This window comes from Dipodomys merriami, unplaced genomic scaffold (assembly GCF_024711535.1).
Source record: "Dipodomys merriami isolate MVZ:Mamm:240054 unplaced genomic scaffold, mDipMer1.0.p SCAF_1, whole genome shotgun sequence".
In the NCBI taxonomy this organism is placed as follows: domain Eukaryota; kingdom Metazoa; phylum Chordata; class Mammalia; order Rodentia; family Heteromyidae; genus Dipodomys; species Dipodomys merriami.
In genome coordinates, this window is record NW_027202270.1 from 1,067,627 (window position 1) to 1,090,965 (window position 23,339).

Below are 23,339 nucleotides of genomic sequence, written 5' to 3' on the forward strand. Positions count from 1 at the left end.
AGCAAGGAGAGCAGGGACTCCGGCTCTGGGAGCTGCGGGGACCAGGTCTCATGTGACTGGGCTGGGCCGGAGGGGCGTGTGTCCGACGGTGGGCTGATGGATGGAGGAGGGACTGAGCTGCCAACCAGGGGGCAACTTACCGCAGTTTAGCCTAGAGAAAGACGGCATCGGTAGGCCTCCGGATCATGACAGAGGTGCACCTGCAGAATCAGGAGGCACCAGCCACAAGTCTTGCCCAAGCTGGTTCCTGGCCCGGCACAGCAGCATCGTGCGCCTCCCACATCTGCCCTCAGACGTCTCCCAGCAGCCTCGGGCCACTGGCGGCGAGGGGTGGCTACATCTGTGACCTGAGCAGCTGTGCTCAGTGCTGCATCCAAGTGTGCGTCGTCACCCTGAGTATACCACTCGTCCCCACGTCCAGCACCCTGGGTCCTGGGAGTCTTGGCTTTGAGGGTACCATGCGTCTACGGGGACACAGCGAGTCTCAGGGGTTTGGAGGGGAGTTTTGAGAGCCCGGCCGGCCAAGGAGGGCTCATCACGCCGGCAGAGAGGCTGCTCATCAGGAGGCAGCAAAGTGAGTGGTGGCTCACGGGCATTTGTGGGCAAAGGCTGAGGGGGGTGGGACGCCTGTGGGCGAAGGCTGAGGGGGGCGGGACGCCTGTGGGCGAAGGCTGAGGGGGGCGGGACGCCTGTGGGCGAAGGCTGAGGGGGGCGGGACGCCGGGGCCCTCGCAAGCCTCCTTTCTAATGGGGCTGTTGTCCAAGGGTGGCGCGGAGCTCCACGTGCGGGGAGGCGGGCCCCTGTGGACCTCTCGCCCTCTCTGGCTGCACGGTCCCCCAGAAATTGAGAGCAGAAGGCCCCAAGGGGGGCTCCTGGAAGGCTCAGCTCACCATGGGGTCCGCGGTCGGACGTGTGAGGCGGGCTGAGGTTCCTCCAGGATGAAGGTGCGGCCATGGCTGGACTCCCGGAATTTCCTTTGCCCTTCCCCAGAGCTTATGTCCAGTGGAGCTCCTGTCCACAGCTCTTGGTGTGCCCAGGCCATGGAGAAGGCGCTAGAAACCCCGAGTGTCTGTGATCCACAGAGGCAGGTCTTGGGCGGGAGTTCTCGCCGGGGGCAGGGGATTCTCTCCCCTGGGACTCCCCGCCACCGAGTCTGACCCTCCCCGCAGGAGATATGCAACTCTGGGCGGCTGGACTTTGAGGCGGTGTGTGCTACTCCTCTCGGGCTTCTCTGATGCCAATTTATAACTGACTTCAAAGAAGCAAAAACCGGCCAAGTGTGAGTCCTTAAAGGTGGTGTTAGTGCAGGAGTGCCTCTGATTGGCTACTGCAGGTGAGGAAGGCTCTGATTGGCTACTATAGGTAAGGGAGGCTCTGATTGGCTACTATAGGTAAGGGAGGCTCTGATTGGCTGCTACAGGTGAGGGAGGCTCTGCTACTGCAGGTGAGAGAGGCTCTGATTGGCTACTCCAGGTGAGAGAGGCTCTGATTGGCTACTCCAGGTGAGAGAGGCTCTGATTGGCTACTATAAGTGAAGAGGCTGTGACCTTCCCCACCTAAGCCCCTCCTTCCCCACTCATATACCTAAACTAATCACACAGTCAGGTACACATAACTCCTTAGAAATTAGGGCAGGGTCTGCTGTTAAAGTGACAATCTCCGGGGCTGGGAAAGAGGCTCAGTGGTAGAGTGCTTGCCTCATATATATGAGGCTCTGGGTTCAACTCCTCAGCACCACCTAAGCAGAAAAAGTTGGAAGTGGGGCTGTGGCTCAAGTGGTAGAGCACCAGCCTTGAGCTGAAGAGCTGAGGGACAGCGCCCAGGCCCAGAGTTCAGGCCCCACAACTGGAGGGAAAAAAAGTGACAATCTCCCCTCCTCCCCAGCAGCAGCAGCAGTGACCCCGTCCTGTCCGTCAGCCTTCCTGTGCAGGCCGGCTTGCTCCCGCACAACCAGGAGTGTGCGTCCCACCTTATTTCCATGAACACCACCTGGCGGAGCAGGTCTTTGAACTTGGTGTCATCTCCTGCCATGTGTTGGGGGTTCCTACTCACGGGTGAGCGTTTGGGCTGCTCCTGATGATTTCACTGAGTCCACACTTGTGCGTGTACTTCCTTCGTTTTCGGGAGGAATCTCGGATGTGGACTTTCTGGGGTGAACCTCTCCTTGCCCCTCATCTCCGTTTGCCCCTGTAGGTCACCCTTGGCCGACAGCTGGCCACAGGCTCAGGGTCCTGTCTGTGCCGGAGGGCAGCCACCGGCAGTGGCAGTGGCTGGCAGGGAAGGTGGTCCATTCTGAGCTCCATATGCCAGGCAGGGACCGAGGCTGGCTGTCGGTGGGAAGGGCCCTCTGCAGACTCTGCCGTCACTACTCCCGTTCCGGGCCTGCGACCTGCTGGCTCTGGGGGTGTGGCGTGGCTCGGGGGTGTGGCGTGGCTTGGGGGTGTGGCGTGGCTCGGGGGTGTGGCGTGGCTTGGGGGTGTGGCATGGAGTAGGCAGGATCCTCTCACCTTTGCCTTTGGCTCTCATGCTCTTGGGTCAGACAGAATCCCAGGATGAGCCCCATCGCCAGGGGCCTTCGCAAAGCTTGGCCAAAGACCTGAGTAATGGTTGCAAGTTCAGATGGAGCCCTGGGCCACCCAAGGGACAGGTGTCCTGAGGGACCGGACAGCACTGAGAAAGTGGGGTGAGTGGGAAGGCCCTGCGGCCTTCGAAAGCCGTGCGGGCCCTGGTGCCCTCCACCAGCCAGAGGCGTCCTGGTGTCCCAGGTGCTGCAGATGCTGGAGCCTCTGCCTCAGCTGCTTTTTGGCCTCAGGCCCCGCTGGCCCCGGTCGCCCCTCCTCCACCAGCGTGCTCCTCCTTGAGAACTTCCTTCTGTGGGGGGCCAGGACGGCTGCCTCCAGGGGCACAGGGAGTTGTGACTGAGCATTCTGCCTTGCGCCAACCTCCACGCTGGCTTCTTCAAGCTCTGGGGGCCAGCCCTGGCCTTCCCCTCCCACCACCGCAAATCACCTGTTCTGGACACGGGGAGGGAGCGGGAAAAGAGTCCCTGGGACAGCGCGTGGGCGTGGCTGAGCCCGCAGGGAGACACGGCCCGGGCTTCACTGGAGGCTCTAGGATGGCCTGAGATGCCGTGTGTGTGTGTGTGTGTGTGTGTGTGTGTGTGTGTGTGTGTGTGTGTGTGTACGTGCACGTGTGCACACGTGTGTGAGTGTGTGTACGTGCAGGGGACTTGCAGTCCACATGACAGGACAGACATGTTCAGAGCTGCCTAAGACTCAGTAGCATCTCCCAGCTTGCTCAGCTGGGCCTCCTGAGGCCTCCACTCTGCTTCCGGCTGCCACCCTGACTGCCGCCGGCTCCTCCACTGGCTGTGAAGACGCTGGCACAGACCCCCAGGCGGCTGTGCCCCATTGGCCGGCGGGGAATGGTCCAGGGTTAGCTGGGGTTAGAGCTGTTACAATGAGACTTGGACGGGCTGGGAAGCTCAGGAACAGCCACAGAGCCAGGGTCCCCGTCCTCAGAACCCTCAGGGGCAGGGCCGGCAGGCCACAGCGCAGATGGGGGCAGGGCACACGTAGAACTTAATAACGGTGTCTTGGATGCCCGCTCTGTGCCGAGGTGTGGGAGGCTGGAGTCTCCTGTCTGACTCAGAAGATGTTCGCGAGTTCCGCGCTGGGCTCGCTCTGTGCGTGGCTCTCACGGCGCTGGGATGTGGAGGAGGGGCGCTGGCCCGGGTGGTCCTTGTGCCCAGCCAACGGGGGCTGAGGAAAGGCAGGGGAAGGCGGGGCGAGCCGGGCAGGACTGGTGCTGAGCAGAACCTTAATGGAAGGGAGGATGGAGGAATTGAGAGGTGGATGGATGATCAATGGACAGAGGGACAGACAGATGGATGGATGAACAGATGGAGATTGGAAGGTGTGGCTATGTAGCTTGGAAACCCACTGTAACCCCTGCTCTCACCTCCCAGCGACAACATGGGCCGCAGAGCCCCATGCGGGCTCTCCCTGTGGCCCAGGCGTCCTGAGCGCTCCAGGCCCGGCTCGTAGGGGGTGAACTTCCCGCCCCTCTGCCAGCTCCGGCAGTTGTGCCACCTTCTGCTTTCTTGTGGTTCGAGTCTCAGGACTGACTTGTGGTCCTCTGTCCACCTGTCCGTTTCCATGCTCTTTCTGCAAGCTCCCTCCTTCAGCTCAGGGACACATCTTAGCTGTCCGTGCCTCTCCAGGCTCTGGCTTCTATTTTGTTTCAATTCTTCAAGACTGCTCCCTGCATGGCAGCCTGCCAGAGGCCTGAAAAGCATCCTTTGCTACGGTCCAGGCTTAGAAACCTTAACCAGCTTCCAAGGCAAATTTAATATAGAACCATGTTTACCTCCGCAGCCTGTGGGGCTGTACTGGTTTATAAATGAGGAAGCTCACTTGTCACAATGCCTTTTATTAATAACAGTTGCGCAGAGATGTTGTTCAGATTCCTAATCACTGTTTTGAAGTATGCAGTTCACGCGTGGATGACTGAGGGACTATCCTATCTCACATAAATAGAATCAACATGAGATCTTTCATGTCTGTTTTCTTAGCGCCGAGTTTTGGGTTTACCTGTGTTTACCATGTGCCAGCACTTACATTTTTCTTATCGCTGATGATATGACAGCGTGTGAATGTGAGCCATTCCTCCCAATCAGGGGGGTTGTTTTCAGGGCCCCTGATATGTTTGTAGCTGGACATTCTGCTTTAAATAATGATGAACTTTGCTTAGACCGGTGTCAGCCTTTGCTTTGGAGAGAGCCAGGGCCATCCAAGCTTGGGTTGAGCTGACTTGGTGGGAAGGGGGCTCATTCTCTGGAAGGACTGAGGCGCTCACCTTCCAGAGCAGCAGCTCGAACCCCAATCTTCCCACACTGTCCCCCAGTCTTCCTCACAGGGAGAAAAACAACTTTTGTGGGAAACTTTGCTTAGATTCTCTGCTCAGATGGTTTGGAAAGGAAGGACTCTGTCTCTGTCTCTGTCTCTCTCCCCCCCTCCCCCACCCAGTCTCTCCTCTTGTGCCAGTACTAAGGCTTGAACTCAGAGCCTTGTGCTCTTGCTCATTTCATTTTTCCTGTTCAAGGCTAGCACTCTACCACTTGAGCCACACCTCCACTTCCAGCTTTTTGATGCTGAATTGGAGATAAGAGTCTCCGGGCTGCCTTCCAGTCAGTCCTCAGATCTTGGTGGCGTGCGCCACCATGCCTGGCAGATCCTCTTTCTGACCTTCCTTCCCCCCGGCCCCTGCCTTCCTCCTGCCCTTGGAAACGCTCCAGTACCTCCAGACCATTGATTTTACACTTTCCAGTTGCTTTAATGGGACAGGTTGGTCTTGAACAAAAGAGCCACCGCTGCTGGAGTGGAGCCGCTCTTTCCCTGTGGTCCCCGATACGGCTGCTTCCTTGATGGCTCCAGTTTCGTTGCTCTCAGCCACGTCTTCTCTGTCCCGCAGCATAGAACTGTGCAGCCGTGTCGGCAGTGCTCTCTTCATGCTGTCTGTCGCCCTGCTGCTGACGGTTAACGTGTGGCTGGGGGCGGGCCGGGGAGGGGGCGGAGGCCCCGAGGACGCGACTGTCGACTGTCGTTCCCCGCTGTTTCGCGCCTACCGTGAAACCTTTTGTTTTAAAAATGGTAATTCTCATCCCCATCCCTCTCTGGATTAAAAGCTTTCCCCCCTCTTCTGGCTCCTGTGACAACTTCTCGAGCTCTGGTCACTCTGTCTGTCTGGCTCACTGGATGGTGTCAGCCAGCCCAGCCCCCATGGCTGTAAAACCCAAAATGTGAGCACCGAGGAGAGGACCTGGCTGGGAGGGCCTGGAGGGCGGCAGGCCCCGGGCAGGTTCAGAGCAGAGAACGCTTTGGCTTTTCTTCTTTGTTTTTATTTTTTCTCCTTCTTTCTTTCTCTCTTTTCTTTCTCCTTCCTTCTTTTCTCTCTTTCTCCCTCCCTCCCTCTCCTGCCTCCCCCTCCCTTCCCTCCTTTCTTTCTTGTACTGATACTAGGGCTTGAAATCAGGACCTGTGTGCTGTCCCTTAGACTTTTCTTTCAGGCTGGTGTTGTACCACTTGAGCCACAACTCCACTTCTAGCTTTTTACTGGTTAATTGGATATAAAAATCCCTCATAGTGGTTGGGAAGGTGGCTCAGTGGTAGAGCACTTGCCTTGCATGCATGAGGCCCTGGGTTCGATTCCTCAGCACCATGTAAGAAAAAAAAAGCCGGAAGTGGTGCTGTGGCTCAAGTGAGCGCTGGCCTTGAGCTGAAGAGCTGAGGGACAGCGCCCAGGCCCAGAGTTCAGGCCCCAGACCGGACCCCCCCCCCAAAAAAAAATCCCTCATATTTGTCTTCCAGGGCTGGCTTCAAACTACGATGCTCAGCTCCAGCCTAAGGAGCTAGGGTTACAGCCGTGAGCCACTGGCACCCGGCCCTGAGGCAACTCTCATCCCAGCCTCGGTGCTAGGAATTAGAACACCACCGACATGACGCGGGCTCATATGCTAGACCACGTGCGTGGAGCATGGGAGGGAAATGCCAAGGCCTGCGTAGGGGCGGGAAAACTCAGAAATCCGGAGTCAATATCTCGTAATTCTCTTATGGCCCGCCATTGTGGGGGTTCCAGACCCTCTCTGGGCAGCCTCATGGCTTCGAGGCATCTGTAGAGGTGAGTGTGTGGAGTGTGTGGTGAGTGTGTGGCGTGTGTGGTAAGTGCGTGGCGTGTGGAGGTGAGTGCGTGGCGTGTGGGGGTGAGTGCGTGGCATGTGTAGGTGAGTGTGTGGCGTGTGTGGTGAGTGTGTGGCGTGTGTGGTGAGTGCGTGGCGTGTGTGGTGAGTGTGTGGCGTGTGGAGGTGAGTGTGTGGCGTGTGTGGTGAGTGTGGCGTGTGTAGGTGAGTGTGTGGCGTGTGTAGGTGAGTGTGTGGCGTGTGTGGTGAGTGTGGCGTGTGTAGGTGAGTGTGTGGCGTGTGTAGGTGAGTGTGTGGCGTGTGTGGTGAGTGTGTGGCGTGTGGGGGTGAGTGTGTGGCATGTGTAGGTGAGTGTGTGGCGTGTGGAGGTGAGTGTGTGGCGTGTGGAGGTGAGTGTGTGGCGTGTGTGGTGAGTGTGTGGCGTGTGTGGTGAGTGCATGGCGTGTGGAGGTGAGTGTGTGGCGTGTGGAGGTGAGTGCATGGTGTGTGGAGGTGAGTGTGTGGCATGTGAGGTGAGTGCATGGCGTGTGTGGTGAGTGTGTGGCGTGTGGAGGTGAGTGTGTGGCGTGTGTGGTGAGTGTGTGGCGTGTGGAGGTGAGTGTGTGGCGTGTGTGGTGAGTGTGTGGCGTGTGTAGGTGAGTGTGTGGGGTGTGTGGTGAGTGTGTGGCGTGTGTGGTGAGTGTGTGGCGTGTGTAGGTGAGTGTGTGGCGTGTGGAGGTGAGTGCGTGGCGTGTGGAGGTGAGTGTGTGGCGTGTGGGGGTGAGTGTGTGGCGTGTGTAGGTGAGTGTGTGGCGTGTGGAGGTGAGTGCGTGGCGTGTGTGGTGAGTGTGTGGCGTGTGTAGGTGAGTGTGTGGCATGTGTGGTGAGTGTGGCGTGTGTAGGTGAGTGTGTGGCGTGTGTAGGTGAGTGTGTGGCGTGTGTGGTGAGTGTGTGGCGTGTGGGGGTGAGTGTGTGGCGTGTGTAGGTGAGTGTGTGGCGTGTGGAGGTGAGTGTGTGGCGTGTGTGGTGAGTGTGGCGTGTGTAGGTGAGTGTGTGGCGTGTGTAGGTGAGTGTGTGGCGTGTGTGGTGAGTGTGTGGCGTGTGGGGGTGAGTGTGTGGCATGTGTAGGTGAGTGTGTGGCGTGTGGAGGTGAGTGTGTGGCGTGTGTGGTGAGTGTGGCGTGTGTGGTGAGTGCATGGCGTGTGGAGGTGAGTGTGTGGCGTGTGGGGGTGAGTGTGTGGCGTGTGGAGGTGAGTGCATGGTGTGTGGAGGTGAGTGTGTGGCATGTGAGGTGAGTGCATGGCGTGTGTGGTGAGTGTGTGGCGTGTGGAGGTGAGTGTGTGGCATGTGGAGGTGAGTGTGTGGGGGTGAGTGTGTGGCGTGTGGAGGTGAGTGTGTGGGGTGTGTGGTGAGTGTGTGGCGTGTGGGGGTGAGTGTGTGGCATGTGAGGTGAGTGTGTGGCGTGTGTGGTGAGTGTGTGGGGTGTGTGGTAAGTGTGTGGCGTGTGGAGGTGAGTGTGGCGTGTGGAGGTGAGTGTGGCGTGTGTGGTGAGTGTGTGGCATGTGAGGTGAGTGTGTGGCGTGTGGAGGTGAGTGTGTGGCGTGTGTAGGTGAGTGTGTGGCGTGTGGAGGTGAGTGTGTGGCGTGTGTGGTGAGTGTGTGGCGTGTGGAGGTGAGTGTGTGGCGTGTGGAGGTGAGTGCGTGGCGTGTGGGGGTGAGTGTGTGGCGTGTGGGGGTGAGTGTGTGGCGTGTGGGGGTGAGTGCGTGGCGTGTGGAGGTGAGTGCGTGGCGTGTGTGGTGAGTGCGTGGCGTGTGTGGTGAGTGTGTGGCGTGTGGAGGTGAGTGTGTGGCGTGTGAGGTGAGTGTGTGGCATGTGTGGTGAGTGTGTGGCGTGTGGAGGTGAGTGTGTGGCGTGTGTGGTGAGTGTGTGGCATGTGTGGTGAGTGTGTGGGGTGTGGAGGTGAGTGTGTGGCGTGTGTGGTAAGTGTGTGGCGTGTGGAGGTGAGTGTGTGGCGTGTGTGGTAAGTGTGTGGCGTGTGGAGGTGAGTGTGTGGCGTGTAAGTGTGTGGCGTGTGGAGGTGAGTGTGTGGCATGTGAGGTGAGTGTGTGGCGTGTGTGGTAAGTGTGTGGCGTGTGGAGGTGAGTGTGGCGTGTGGAGGTGAGTGTGTGGCATGTGTGGTGAGTGTGTGGCGTGTGTGGTGAGTGTGTGGCGTGTGGAGGTGAGTGTGGCGTGTGTGGTAAGTGTGTGACGTGTGGAGGTGAGTGTGGCGTGTGGAGGTGAGTCTGTGGCATGTGGAGGTGAGTGTGTGGCGTGTGTGGTAAGTGTGTGGCGTGTGGAGGTGAGTGTGTGGCATGTGTAGGTGAGTGTGTGGCGTGTGTGGTAAGTGTGTGGCGTGTATGGTGATTGTGTGGTGTGTGGAGGTGAGTGTGTGGCGTGTGTGGTGAGTGTGTGGCGTGTGGAGGTGAGTGTGTGGCGTGTGTGGTGAGTGTGTGGCGTGTGGAGGTGAGTGTGTGGCGTGTGTGGTGAGTGTGTGGCGTGTGGAGGTGAGTGTGTGGCGTGTGTGGTGAGTGTGTGGCGTGTGTGGTGAGTGTGTGGCGTGTGGAGGTGAGTGTGTGGCGTGTGTGGTGAGTGTGTGGCGTGTGTGGTAAGTGTGTGGCGTGTGTGGTGAGTGTGTGGCATGTGTGGTGAGTGTGGCGTGTGTGGTGAGTGTGTGGCGTGTGTGGTGAGTGTGTGGCGTGTGGAGGTGAGTGTGTGGCATGTGTGGTGAGTGTATGGTGTGTGGTGAGTGTGTGGCGTGTGTGGTGAGTGTGTGGGGTGTGTGGTAAGTGTGTGGCGTGTGGAGGTGAGTGTGGCGTGTGGAGGTGAGTGTGTGGCATGTGGAGGTGAGTGTGTGGCGTGTGTGGTGAGTGTGTGGCGTGTGGAGGTGAGTGTGTGGTGTGTGGGGGTGAGTGTGTGGAGTGTGTGGTGATTGTGTGGCGTGTGGAGGTGAGTGTGGCGTGTGTGGTGAGTCTGTGGTGTGTGTGGTGAGTGTGTGGCGTGTGGAGGTGAGTGTGGCGTGTCGAGGTGAGTCTGTGGCATGTGGAGGTGAGTGTGTGGCGTGTGTGGTGAGTGTGTGGCGTGTGTGGTGAGTCTGTGGCATGTGGAGGTGAGTGTGTGGCGTGTGTGGTAAGTGTGTGGCGTGTGTGGTGAGTGTGTGGCGTGTGGAGGTGAGTGTGTGGCGTGTGTGGTAAGTGTGTGGCGTGTGTGGTAAGTGTGTGGCGTGTGGAGGTGAGTGTGTGGCATGTGTGGTAAGTGCGTGGCGTGTGTAAGGCGGTGGCAGTAGCGTGTGGCCTGTGGTGGAACAGACCTTCTGTGCCATCGCTATGGAGGACGTGAAGCGTGTGGAGGAGTCAGGACCCCACGGTCCCTGAGGCCTCCCCTGCGCAGACCCAGGGCCTTGCCTCAGGCCGCCTGCCGTCGGTCCCACACCCCAGCCCCAGCCCTCAGGACTCCTGTGGGGAAGGGCATGTTTCTGCTGTTCTGACTCTGCTCTGGTCAGTACAGTGGCCCTGGGAGGAAATCACTGCAAGCCCTCCCTGTCCCCCTCTCCCCCCCGCTGGTTGGGGGTGCCCCACCCAGGCCTGGGCCATACCTAGGCTGTCCAGACGGGTCCTGTGCAGAAGCCCAGCCTTGTGAAGTACGGGCCAGGGCCCTGAGCCGCGATGGCTGGGAACGGAGAGGGGGCAGGGCGTGCAGCCGCCTCCCCGGAGACCGAGGCCCTGTGAGCAGTGGTGACATGCGCAGGCCACAGGACTGGCATGAAGCAGAAGCAGGCACCTGCTGAACATCTGGGAAGGAAAGCAGGGGGTGTTTCTGGGGGGTAGGTGTGGTCTTCGGTTTGTTTTCTAAGTTTTCTGTAATGCTGATGTGCTCCTTTGAGAACGGAAAAAGTACCTTGTTCCCTTAAAGGGTCTTGGCTCACAAAATGAAACCTCCAGGCGACAATGGCCACCGCTCCGGCCTAAGCCAGGGGTCTGGCAGAGGCCCGCGCTGGGTGAGCGTCCTGCCAGATCCCAGACCTCGGAGAAGCCTGCGGGCAAGACACAGCCATGTGCTGGCCCAAAGCCAGCCATTCATGGTTTTAGGCCAGCAGTGCTGACAAACGCTCCCAGCTGATCTTCAGATCAGTGCCAGGACCTGTGGGTCTGGGTTAGTGTTAGAAATTAGGGGAAAGAAAAAGAATAATCAACTTGTAAGTTGATTGAAAATTAATTGTCACACACCCATTACATACACTATATACATTGCGAACACTATACTTTGGATGAAAAAAATGTAACTGTATTTTCCAAATAAAAAAGGAGGGAGAAAATGACATTATTATTATTATTATATTATTATTATTTTAAAATTTTATCAATCTGCTTAGCTCTGGCTTGAAAGCTGACAGCGATGTTTTTGTAGCTTCTCAGCGCCATCAGAAGCTGTGTCTTGTCTGGCAGATGTGAAGATCTAAAGGGGAAGGAAGAGGTCCTGTAGAAGCTTAGAGGATCGGGATGCTGTTCGTGGATATCACACTAAAACCCAACATATTATTGTCTCAATTAGTGGCAATGAAGCATCTGAACTGTCACATGAAGGATGTTTATTTGTGATATAAAAACCCATGGGTTGAGCCGGGCACCCATGGCTCATGCCTGTAATCCTAACTACTCAGGCTGAGATCTGAGGACTGTGGTTCAAAGCCAGCCTGGGCAGAAAAATCCATGAGACTCTTAACCCCAATAAATTACTCAGAAAATGCCAGAAGTGGCACTGTGGCTCATATGGTAGAGCGCTAGCCTTGAGCACAAAGAGGCTCAGGGACAGCGCCCAGGCCCTCAGTTCAAGCCTCAGGACGGGCAAAAACAAAAACAAACAATCCCCCCAAACAAAAAATAAACCAAGCGAATACAACCAAACCCATGGATCTGTCTTGAATGGTGAGCACATTTTAAACTATGATTTCATAAAATCACCCTTTGGTCCTTGGGAAAGTCCTAGTTCACTACTAGCGTATTGATGACAAGCATGTTGACCTGCCCCTCTTCCGCCAGCCTGGAGAGCAGCCCACGACCTCCAAACACACCCAGTGTGGGCCTCCCTGGGGGGGCCTCCCAGAGTGGGCCTCCCCAGAGGGGGTCTCCCGGAGTGGGCCTCCCCGGAGGGGGCCTCCCCGGAGTAGGGAGGTGGGCTCAGCATCACCTTCGGGAGGCTGGACTGGGCTCTCTTACTGACAGCTGAATCGAATCTGTTCCACGTAGGTCCATCTGGGTGCCAGCAGAGAAATAACAATTATTTGAGGAGGGTTGTCTCATGGAGTGTGAGGAGCTCCAGAACAGTGCACCCTGAAGGCTATTTGCCCCCATCTGCTCTGCTAATTTGTCATTGCCAGAGAAAGCCACCTGCAGAGCCTGGAGCCACGCGCTGGAGGGGAAGAGGGGCCAGAGCCTGCAGAGCCTGGAGCCACACGCTGGAGGGAAAGAGGGGCCCAGAGCCTGTTGGGGGACTCTGGAGGGCAGAGCCTAGTTTTTGAGCTCGTTTCTAAACTGCCTGTGCCATCAGCAGGCCTGGGACCACTTCTGGTCTTCTTGATAAGAATGAACAAAGAAACTCTTCTCATGAGATTTGGACTAGAGAAAATAATAAGAGAATGGAAGTAAGTCGCAGCCAAGAAGGCCACATCTTGTCCAGGGGAACAAAGTATGCTTCAGCTGAAGTCAGTCCATGGGGTGTTCCATTAGCATGGAGCTAGGACATTGGAGCTGGCCCAGGGACGCTGCCCTCTCGTGGGACAAGGACACTGACCTGGTCGCTGACCAAGCAAGGACACTGGAGCTGCTCCCTGGATGCCACCTTCTGATAGAACAGGACAAAGAACTAGTCCATGGGCACCAAAATCTGATAGAACAAAGGCAACTGAACCGGTCCCGGGACGCTGTCCCCTGAGACAGGGACAACTGGGAGGGTCCCGGGAGGCTGTCCCCTGAGACAGGGACACTGGGAGGGTCCCGGGAGGCTGTCCCCTGAGACAGGGACACTGGGAGGGTCCCGGGATGCTGTCCCCTGAGACAGGGACACTGGGAGGGTCCCGGGAGGCTGTCCCCTGAGGCAGGGACACTGGGAGGGTCCCGGGAGGCTGTCCCCTGAGACAGGGACACTGGGAGGGTCCCGGGAGGCTGTCCCCTGAGACAGGGACACTGGGAGGGTCCCGGGAGGCTGTCCCCTGAGACAGGGACACTGGGAGGGTCCCGGGATGCTGTCCCCTGAGACAGGGACACTGGGAGGGTCCCGGGAGGCTGTCCCCTGAGGCAGGGACACTGGGAGGGTCCCGGGAGGCTGTCCCCTGAGACAGGGACACTGGGAGGGTCCCGGGAGGCTGTCCTCTGAGGCAGGGACACTGGGAGGGTCCCGGGACGCTGTCCCCTGAGGCAGGGACACTGGGAGGGTCCCGGGAGGCTGTCCCCTGAGACAGGGACACTGGGAGGGTCCCGGGACGCTGTCCCCTGAGACAGGGACAACTGGGAGGGTCCCGGGAGGCTGTCCCCTGAGGCAGACACTGGGAGGGTCCCGGGAGGCTGTCCCCTGAGGCAGGGACACTGGGAGGGTCCCGGGAGGCTGTCCTCTGGGAACAAGGACAAAGGAACTGGCCTGTGGATGCTGTCTGTGGAGGGAGAAGCTCACTGGCAGTGGACCGCGGAGGCTGCCTGCCGGGACCAAGGGTGAAACCTGCGAGGATGCTGTCCGTGGATCCAGGACAAAGGGACTTGCCAGCAAATGCGGTCTCTGATGGAACCGGGACCAAGACTGGTCCACGGACACAGGGATCCCGCTGTCCCTCCCGTCCTCTGAGGACCTCGGATTCGTAGCCAGATGGGCATCAAGCCAGAGGGGCAGGTGTTGAGTAATTGCTCCGTGTGTGTGTGTGTGTGTGTGTGTGTGTGTGTGTGTGACCATACTGACATTTGAACTCAGGGCTTTGAGTTTGCTAGGCAGACATTCTACCCCCTGAGCTATGCCTGACTCTGTGCTAGTGTTTTTGTTTTTTTTTGTTTTCAGAAAGGTTCTGCTTTCTGCTCAAGTCCCCGTGGACCCCCGTCTTCCTGCATGGATGGAATGACAGGTCTGCTCAGGTCACCTGCTGACCCCTGTCTTCCTGCATGGATGGAAGGACAGATCTGCTCAGGTCCCCCGTGGACCCCCGTCTTCCTGCATGGATGGAAGGACAGGTCTGCTCAGGTCCCCCGCGGACCCCCATCTTCCTGCAGGGATGGAAGGACAGGTCTGCTCAGGTCCCCTGCAGACCCCCGTCTTCCTGCATGGATGGAAGGACAGATCTGCTCAGGTCCCCCGTGGACCCCATCTTCCTGCAGGGATGGAATGACAGGTCTGCTCAGGTCACCTGCTGACCCCCGTCTTCCTGCATGGATGGAAGGACAGATCTGCTCAGGTCCCCCGTGGACCCCCATCTTCCTGCATGGATGGAAGGACAGGTCTGCTCAGGTCCCCCGCGGACCCCCGTCTTCCTGCATGGATGGAATGACAGGTCTGCTCAGGTCACCTGCTGACCCCCATCTTCCTGCAGGGATGGAAGGACAGGTCTGCTCAGGTCCCCCGCGGACCCCCATCTTCCTGCAGGGATGGAAGGACAGGTCTGTTCTGCTGCACGCAGCCTTCAGTGTCCGGCGCCCCTCAGCCAGGCCAGCCTCAAGGCAGGATCTTCTCCCAGTCCTTCCCTAGACTGTCCTCCAGACAAGATCTTTTCCCATCCCTGTCACCCTGGTAGGTGAGATTACAAGGTGAGCCACTCAGTCTGGAGAGAAAAGATGAAGGAGAGATGAAAGAAGAAGGGAGGGTTGGAAAGGAGGAAGGAAAGAAAGAGGAAAGGAAGAAAGGGAGGAAGGAAGGAAAGGAGGGAGAGAAGGGAGGAAGACAACTAAGGGAGGAAGGGAGGGAGTTAAGGAGGAAGGGAGGGAGGGTGGGAGGGAGGAAGGGAGGAAGGGAGGAAGGGAGGAAGTACAAGTGAGCACTCGAAGCCCCGCCCCTTCCTCTCTCATCAGACCACTCACATCAACAGTTCCTTGTGTAACTTTCAGAAAAATTTTCGTGCCCTCGGGCACCACCTGGCAGTGACGTGTGGCGCAGGGCCCCCAGGCTGGTGTCACCAGGAGTAGCCCATGCTCCTCGGCGGGCCTGGGTGGGAGGGGGTGCTGGGGACCGGAGCTGTGGGATGGCTGGAGAGGCTCCTAAGGGGCCCCGCGGGGCCCAGCCGAGGACTGTGGCACATTGTCTCGGGTTCTGTGCAGCGCTGGGCATTTTCCATGCTTGCTGTTGCTGGCAGATCTCAGCCCTGCCCCTCGGAGGGGGCCGGGCTCCCGAGGGAGCTGTACAATTTAATTAAGTTAATTCCTGTGTCCCGGGGACGCAGCAGCTCTGTGAGGTGGAATGGAATGGGGACAGTCCCGCTGGGCAATTGGTTTATCTGGAATGAGGGTCTCTGGGGTCAAGGGTCAGGCATCTGGGCCTCTGCCCTGACCCAGCGGCACCCTCCCTTCTCCCGGAGGGGCAGCAACCTCCTCCGTTACCCTGGAAGCCCGGGAGCCTCTGGCTACCAACAGCTAAGCCCCGTGCTCCAGCCCCTCTCTCTAACAAGGGCCCTCCCCCATGGCCCGGCCAGCTGACCGCACCTGTCTGACATGGCCAGGGACCCCCAGAGGAACTCCGCGGCACGAGCCCCATGCTTTCCACCAGCAGCAGGAAGCACGCAGCTGCCAGTGTCCTGGGACTCGGGGCATGGAGTTCCCTTGACCCCCATTCTCTGCCACCCCGTTCTCTGAATCCCTAATGCCCACAAAGCCCTTGGCTCTCTGGCCGTGTCCCTCTCTGGCCGCCAGAGTCCAGCGGGACCTCATTCTTCAGACCACAACCACAACCATCACCGACACACCCTGTTTTGGGGGTCACCCCGCGCAAGGCCACTCAGATCTCAAGAGACTCGCTGGGGCTCCTGCAGCAGCCTGACGTGAGAACGGCACGGCCAGGTCTCCCAGCCACCCCGGAGCCTCAGCCCCCACTCTACCCACCGCAGAGCCCCGGCCTGCCCCCCCAGCCCCCCCAGAGCCTCAGCCCCCACTCTACCCACCGCAGAGCCCTGGCCTGCCCCCCCAGCCCCCCCAGAGCCTCAGCCCCCACTGTACCCACTGCAGAGCCCCGGCCTGCCCCCCCAGCCCCCCCAGAGCCTCAGTCCCCACTCTACCCACTGCACAACCCCGGCCTGCCCCCACCCTCCTGCGCTTGGGTGTCTCTGAGTGTGCCCCTGCCGGCCTCAGCTCCCCACCCGGTGCCACCCAGCTCATGCAGGAAGTTTGCGTGTGTGCAGTTCCTGCACCCAGCATGCCCCAGCTCTGCGGGGGAGCTGATGACCCCAGCTCTGCGGGGGAGCTGATGACCCCAGCTCTGCGGGGGAGCTGATGACCCCAGCTCTGCGGGGAACTGATGACCCCCGGGTCTGCGGGGGAGCTGATGGCCCCAGCTCTGCGGGGGAGCTGATGGCCCCCGGCTCTGCGGGGGAGCTGATGACCCCAGCTCTGCGGGGAAGCTGATGACCCCCGGCTCTGCGGGGACAGCGGGCTGAACCTCTGAGCATCAGGGTCGGGACCCCATGTCTGTCGGCACTGACACAGCAGGCGCCCTGTGGGTCCTCTCCTGCCGGGGAGCCCAGGAAGCAAGCAGGGAGAGGAGTGGAAGACGGTTCTAGAAGGCAGGGGCTGAGGGACAGGCTGCCGGCAGCCCTCCCCAGTCATCTGGCCAGGGCAGCGGGTTCCAGCCTGGCGGGCAGGGGCAGGGGAGGGCTGGGGGCGGGCCCTGTGGGCTGGAGCCGTGCCCGGCCATGAATATGCATTAGAGCGGCCACACCCACCGCAGCACTTATCTCTGCTGGTGAATAGGGTGCCATTGTGGGCAGGGCTGCAGAATGTTAATGACTTGGAAAATATAGTTAATTATGTAAAAAGACATCTTCTGCACTTTTTCATGTAAATGAGACAAATTAATTGGTGTTCAGTAGTTCTGACGGCACCTGGCCCGGGAGGGGGCGGGGCGGGGGCCCTTGGTGCTTCTGAAGTAGGTGCTTGCCAGCAAACAAGGTAGAAAAGGGGAAACCGAGACGGCCAATTTCTGATCCATTTAATTAATCCCATCACTAAGCCTGCTTGGGGTTTGTAACTCAAACCGTGAGAAAGTGCGGCCTGGGGTGCTCGCACTGTGGGCTGCCAGTCAGCGGGCAGCGGGGGGCCTGGGGTGCAGGGAGGGATGGGGACAGGCCCTCCCCTCCCCCCCACTGGCCCTCAGCCAAGTTCCAACGGAGCCTGAGGGTGGACCATGGGTCTGGCCTCTGGGGAGCGGGGCGGCGTCTGTATCCGCTCCAGGTGAGTCTGGAGCTGAGCCCGGGACCTGCCCCTTGGAAAGACCTTCTGCAAAAAGACGGACAAATGGCCAGAGAGCACCGGCAGGGAAAGGCTCAGACCATTAGTCACAGGAAAATGCGTAGCAAAATGGCACCTATCACTGAAGCCAGGACAAGAGCCACGGAAAGCCAGTGCGCGCGCGCGGGCACTGGGGGAAACGGGGCCTGGCACAGCTGGTGAGAACTGCAAGGCTGAAAGTTCACAGCCATGGGGGGCAGTGCTCCCGCGGAGTCACCACGTGGCCCAGGAGACCTCCTGTGTGACAACCCAAAGAACGAAGACTGTCCCAGAGCCGTTGACAGCCTTCGTCCCAAGAAGCAGAGTCCACAGGACGCATGGATAAGCTCACGCAATCTATCCATGTGATGGAGCGTTATTTAGCCATAAAATGAAGGAAGATCAGACTCATGCTACAACTAGAAGACCTGGACATGCTGATCAAAGTAAGAGTGGTAAAACCCAACACTGACTCCACCCCCGTGAGACCCTAAAAGGAGCCACACGGGGTCGGGGTGGGGAGAGGAGGGTGGAGAGTTAGTGGTTAGAGCGTTCAGTCTTCCTTGGGGAAGATGGGCGTTTTCAGTACAGCTGTTAGCCCTGTGCATGCCCTTGATGCCAGCAAACTCTCAGCTTCTCGGTGCAGCCATCATTTTAAAGGTATCTGCAGAGGCTCTGTGTGTGACGTGCAGGGCAGGGCAGAGCGCTTCTGGCCTCCTCGGCCTCCCCAGGCTGGGCTCTGCAGGGCAGCTGGGCTCAGTGGAGCAGCCGTGGGGATCCGCGGTGCCTTCTGCCCGACGGCTGCTCTGTCTGCAGGCTCTACCTCGAGTCCTGTGGCCTTCCCGCCCCGAGTGGCATTGAACCTGCCCCAGGACTCATCCTCCTGAGCCCCCCTGGCCTGCCCAGCCTGCCCAGGGCACCCCCAGCCCCAGAGGCCTCGGCTCCTCCAGGCAACACAGGGGCGGCTGCAACAATGGGTTTCTATCTTGGGAGAAATCTGAGCCAGCCCAGCTCCCAGGCCAGCAGGGCCACGCTGCCCGCCAGGCCCACTTAGCTGGAAACCTGACCTGCCCACGCCGGAGTCCTGCCGGCTTTGAAAACAAGACCAGGGAACGACACGGACCCCTCAAATCCCAGGCAGCCACACGGCTCCCCGGCTCTCTCCAGAGGCTTCCGGAAGGCCCCCTCCCCCCAGGCAGGCCCCCGAGTGTGCTCGCAGGTACACACCGCTCCCTGGACATGCCACACCTGCTGCCGTCTTGAGTTTCCAGAAGCACTTGGGCAACAGCTGGTGTCCACAGCCACGGGCCTCGCTGCCAACCAAATGCACGGCCGCAGCCCCGGGCTGGGAAAGCCGCAGATGGCCTGAGGCACCTTGCGGGTGGGGCACTAAATGGCCTCCACCCTGGCCTCCGGTTGGCTGGGAAGGGCAGCGGGCCCTCTGGCCATCTTCCCCTTCCGGGTCTCCGCTCAGGATGGCGTGGCCCCAGGTGGTCAGGCCCAAGAGCAGGGTGCTGACCGGAGCCGTCCGAGGCACAGCATGGACGCTCGGCCTCCCGGGCGCTGCCGGGGGCCCTCCACCCTCTGGGGCCTGGGTGAGCCCTAGCCTCGGGAGCGGCAGAGGGCAAACGCCTAGAAAAGGACTCGGCCCACACTCTGACACCCACTCTTGTCCTGCGGCGCTGGCCAGAGGGCGGCCAGGAGGGGCTGTCCAGACTCGAGCTCCTGGTCTAGGTGGCCTTAACTGTAAGGAGCTGAATTTCTTCTGCACGCTGTGATTGAATGTGAGATCATCCGATCCAGAAGTAAGCCGGCATCCAGAGCATGGAAAACACTAGGACGGCGGCCATGTCGTAGCCACGCAGTCCGGAGACTCAGTGACACACCGGCTGCTTGGCCACTGCGCAGCCCCAGTGGAGCCCCAGAGGCCAGTCCCGCGGCCCCTGGGACTCTTCAGTTAGAGTGGATCTGAGTTCAAGTCCAGCCTCACCAAAGCCAGTGGGCTCCTGTGTGGCGATCAGATGGCAGCCCAGTGCCATCAAGGATAGCACTAGAAGCCTTGGAGCTGGGCCTCTGCCCTCGGGGCCGGGTGGGCCCTTTGGACCTCTCCCCAGCTGAGCTGCCACGTGCTCCTCCGTGGAGCGCCCTGTCTCCTGGAGGCTGAGGTGGAGGCCATCCTCTCCCCGGAGACAGCGAGGCCCGGAAGAGAGGTCTGTGCGGTGGCCTGGGCCTCTTCCGGGCTCCTCTAAGGCCTGTGGGTGAGGGCCCGGCCCTGGGGGCACCAGGACGTGAGAGAGGGAAAGGGAGAGAGAGCAGGGAGGGAGGGGGTGAGGCGGTGAGGGGAAGAAAGGAGAGGGTGAGGTGAGGGGCCTGGGCACAGGACCTGGGGGAGAAGGACACAGCATTTGGGGCAGGCTCAGGATGGCAGAGATCGGGTGACAGCAGTGTCTGCGGGGCTCTCCCAGAGCGGCCCCGACGGGGTGAGGGGTGTACACACGCGTGCCAGGCACTGTGCTTACCAACGCAGCCTTCCGTGCACACACGCAGGTCGCCCTGACCGTGGTGCAGGCCCCCGGGGACCTGTGTCTGTCCGGCTCGGGGTCCGGCTCGGGCACCCGCCCGTGCAGGATTCCTTCCCCCAACCCACCACGCCCACCTGTCAACCAGCCTCACCTCCTCTGAAGCTCTCTCCTTTGGATTCCACCGGCTTTGGGGACAGTGTATTGTTACAGAATTAAGGGCAGATCACAGGACAGTTTAGGCACAGCCAATGACAACGTGGGGCTGGCCGGGAGCCTCGGGCCGAGGGCCCGCCCCACGCGCTGTCTTTGAAATGTCTTTTGACTTCTTAAATTGATTGCATCTGGGACGGGGCTTGGTCAGAGCTGCAGGTAACGTACCTGGAGGGAGGCAGGCGCCGTCTGGGGTGCGGGCCGTGAGTCCCAGCAGGCCTGCTCCGCCCGCTCTAGTCTCAGGCCTGCTCCGCCCGCTCCAGCACGCCTGCTCCGCCCGCTCTAGTCTCAGCACGGCGACGGGGGCAGAGACATCACTTCATCTGTGCATGCCTGTGCGCGTCCTCAGGGATGCCACCCCGGGCGCGTGTGCCTGGACAGGCTGCCCACTGATCTTCCTCGTCCACGCTCTGGGCCCTGTCTGGCCGTCACCCCTCGGAGCAGGGGCTCATGTCGGCTGTCCCTCCAGGCGAGGGGCTGCTCCTTGTGGGCACCGCGGGACGGGAGCCATCACAGAACGCCTGTGTGGACACTTCGCTGTGTCTCGTCGGGCCCGGAGGCCGTGGGCCTGTCCCTGGCCAGGGACTCTACCCCGCTGTGCTCTGACGGGCTCCGCCGTGGAGGCCCGGCGGCCTTGCCCTGGCTGTTTCCTGCGGGGGGCGGGCGGTGCGTTCTGGGTGGCACTCATCTTCTGTGTGGAATCTGTCACAAGCCTCCTCGCCCCCGGTACCACCTGTCTTTCCACTGGAAGAACGCACTTGCAGGTAATCTTTCCGCCTCTGAACGCTGTGAATATTCACAAGCTGTGAATGTGTGTCGGCATCTCCCCCGGCCTGGGCGTGGCGCTTGCAGCTGTAGACGGGCATGCTCCGGAAGGTTCTGGACTTGCCTGTGGTGAGCTGGGGAGGCGCGGGGTGGGCTGCCTTCCCTGGCCTCCCCGCCGTGGTAGTCAGGAGGCCGCGGGCCTCCCTGTCCCTCGGCGCCGTCCGTCGGCCTCCGCATGTCTTACCCGCTGGAGGGAGGCCTGCATCCCGCCATGTTCCGACGGCGCCCAGCCACCAGCCTGTCCTCCCCGGGCTGAGTCAACACAGGGAGTCCTGGGGAGCCTAGACAGAGCGTCCTGCGCTTTTCTTTTGTTTTTGGTGCTGATCATGGGGCTTGAACTCGGGCCCTGCCTGCCGTCCCTGAGCCGTTTTTGCTCTAGGCCTGTGCTCTACCACTGGAGCCACAGCTTCACTTTCAGCTTGCAGCTAAGAGTCTCTTGGACTTTTTAGTCAGGCTGGCTTTGAACCACAATTCTTAGATCTCAGCCTCCCGAGTTGCTAGGATCACAGCGTGAGCCACTGGTGCCTGACTCCCCTGTACTCTTGAATGTCGGGGAACAAGGTCACACTCACCTGGCCTCCCTGTTGGAGGGGGCTGTGTCCCTTTGGCTGGGCTGAGCCCCAAGGATCTAAGCGTCTCTCAGCTCGGGTGACATCCTTAGGTCTGCTGGGGAGAGCTGGGTGCTGAGCTTGGAGGAGCCAGGGGTGTCCCCAGCCAGATGGAACCTGCAGCAGCAAGACGGGGGTCCGGGCCTAGAAGGGGCGGGGGAGTCCCTGTCGCTCACCCTGGGGCAGCGGGCAGGGCCCTGGCTGGTGGCCTGTCCTCCCGTTCTCTGGGTTGACAGTGGAGAGGTGGACAGGCAGGACCAGCACTGCCTGACCCAGAGCCCCGCCGGAGGCTCCACAGGAAGGGGGTGCAACGTTGGCCCCCAAGTGCACTGCTCTGCAGAGCTTTGGACCCAGGCTTTTCCAGGGGCAGCAACCTCGACCAGGTAGGACCTGGCCAGGCCGTCCGCCTGTGTGTCCAGCTGGCAATGCCCGGTGGGTGAGAGAGGAGGTGTGGGCAAGGTGGGCTGAGCCTGAGCTGGACCGCCCAGGCCTGGGTCTCCTGGCGGGGGCCTCTCCTGTCCTCGTCATGTCCAGAACCCGGGGCCCCCACGAGCTGCTGGGGTGTGCAGGCCTCAGGAGGGGCCTGGCTGCTCCAGCTGGGACAGGCCACGTGGCTCACCCAGCCTCCGGGCAGAGGACCCCCCCCCACAACCCGATAATGTCCCTTGACACCCAGACCCCAGGGTTACCGGGTCCCTGGTTCTACACACCCTGAGCACACTGCAGTGCACATGGCTGGCCACCAGGCAGGGTGAAGCCACCAAGAAAGCAGGACCCCAGCTCACCCCTCCCAGCTCACCCCTCCAGGAGCCAGAGCCCGGGACTGGTGCTGCCAGAGCACTCCCAGAGCGCACCGAACCAGCGTGGAAGAGCCCTGTGCCGGAAAGCCACAGCCAAGGGCAAATGACTGGATCCCAAAGATGCTGTTCACGACAGAAAACACGTGAGCCACATCACACACACTCCTCTGTGCTCCTGAGGTTTGCAGTGACCCCACTGGGAGACTCACCATTGCCAGCCTCAAGACAAAACACAGCCTCTAGGCAAGTTGAAAACTATACATTATAACCAGGCACCAGGGGCTCCCACCTGTACTCTTAGCCACTCAGGACTGTGGTTCCCAGGTAGTCAGGACAGAAAAGTCCATGAGACTCTTACATTCAATTAACTAACAAAAAGCTGGAAGTAGATGTGTGGCTCAAGTGGTAGAACACCAGCCTTGAGTGAAAAAACTGAGTGAGAGCCCTGGTCCTGAGCTCAAGCCCTAGGACCAGTACAGAAATGAAAAGAACAGAAGAGCAAAAGATCCTTAGGGTTCTTGGGGTGTGCAACACTAGATCCTTAGGGTTCTTAGGGTGTGCAGCACTAGATCCTTAGGGTTCTTGGGGTGTGCAGCACTAGATCCTTAGGGCTCTTGGGGTGTGCAGCACTAGATCCTTAGGGTTCTTGGGGTGTGCAGCACTAGATCCTTTGGGCTCTTGGGGTGTGCAGCACTTGGCTCTTGAAGTGCGGCCGTGGCGAGCCGTGGCCCTGCGGGCGCCGTGCCCAGCTGCAGCTTCCCAGGGCCCTCTGCCGCCCTGCGCTCCCGGGCTTGGCGCACGCAGGCTGGGGGGTGCGGGCCGTCCACCTCCTCACTCAGGCCTGGTCACTGTGGCTGGGTGAGGACAGCCAGAAGGTTCTGGACACACGGATGGCCAGAGCGTCCGTCCTCAGACAGGGGAGGCAGCTTCACGGGGCAGGGGCTGCCCCAGGCTGCCTGGGAGCTTGCGGTGGAAGGTCTGGCAGACTGACACCGCTGACCTCCAGGCCCCCGCGGCCCGACCCGCGGAGGCCCGCTGGTATACCTGGGCACGGCAGAGATTTCTAAGCACCCAGGTAGCTGGAAGTGTGGCCAGGGCTGAGCACTGCTGGCTGCTGGAGAGGCTCACCCCACAGTGCCCTCCGTCAGCCCCGACACCCTCATGTGGCTTTTGAAGGGAGACAATGCGGGTGCTAACACGCAGGTCGGAAGGCGCCC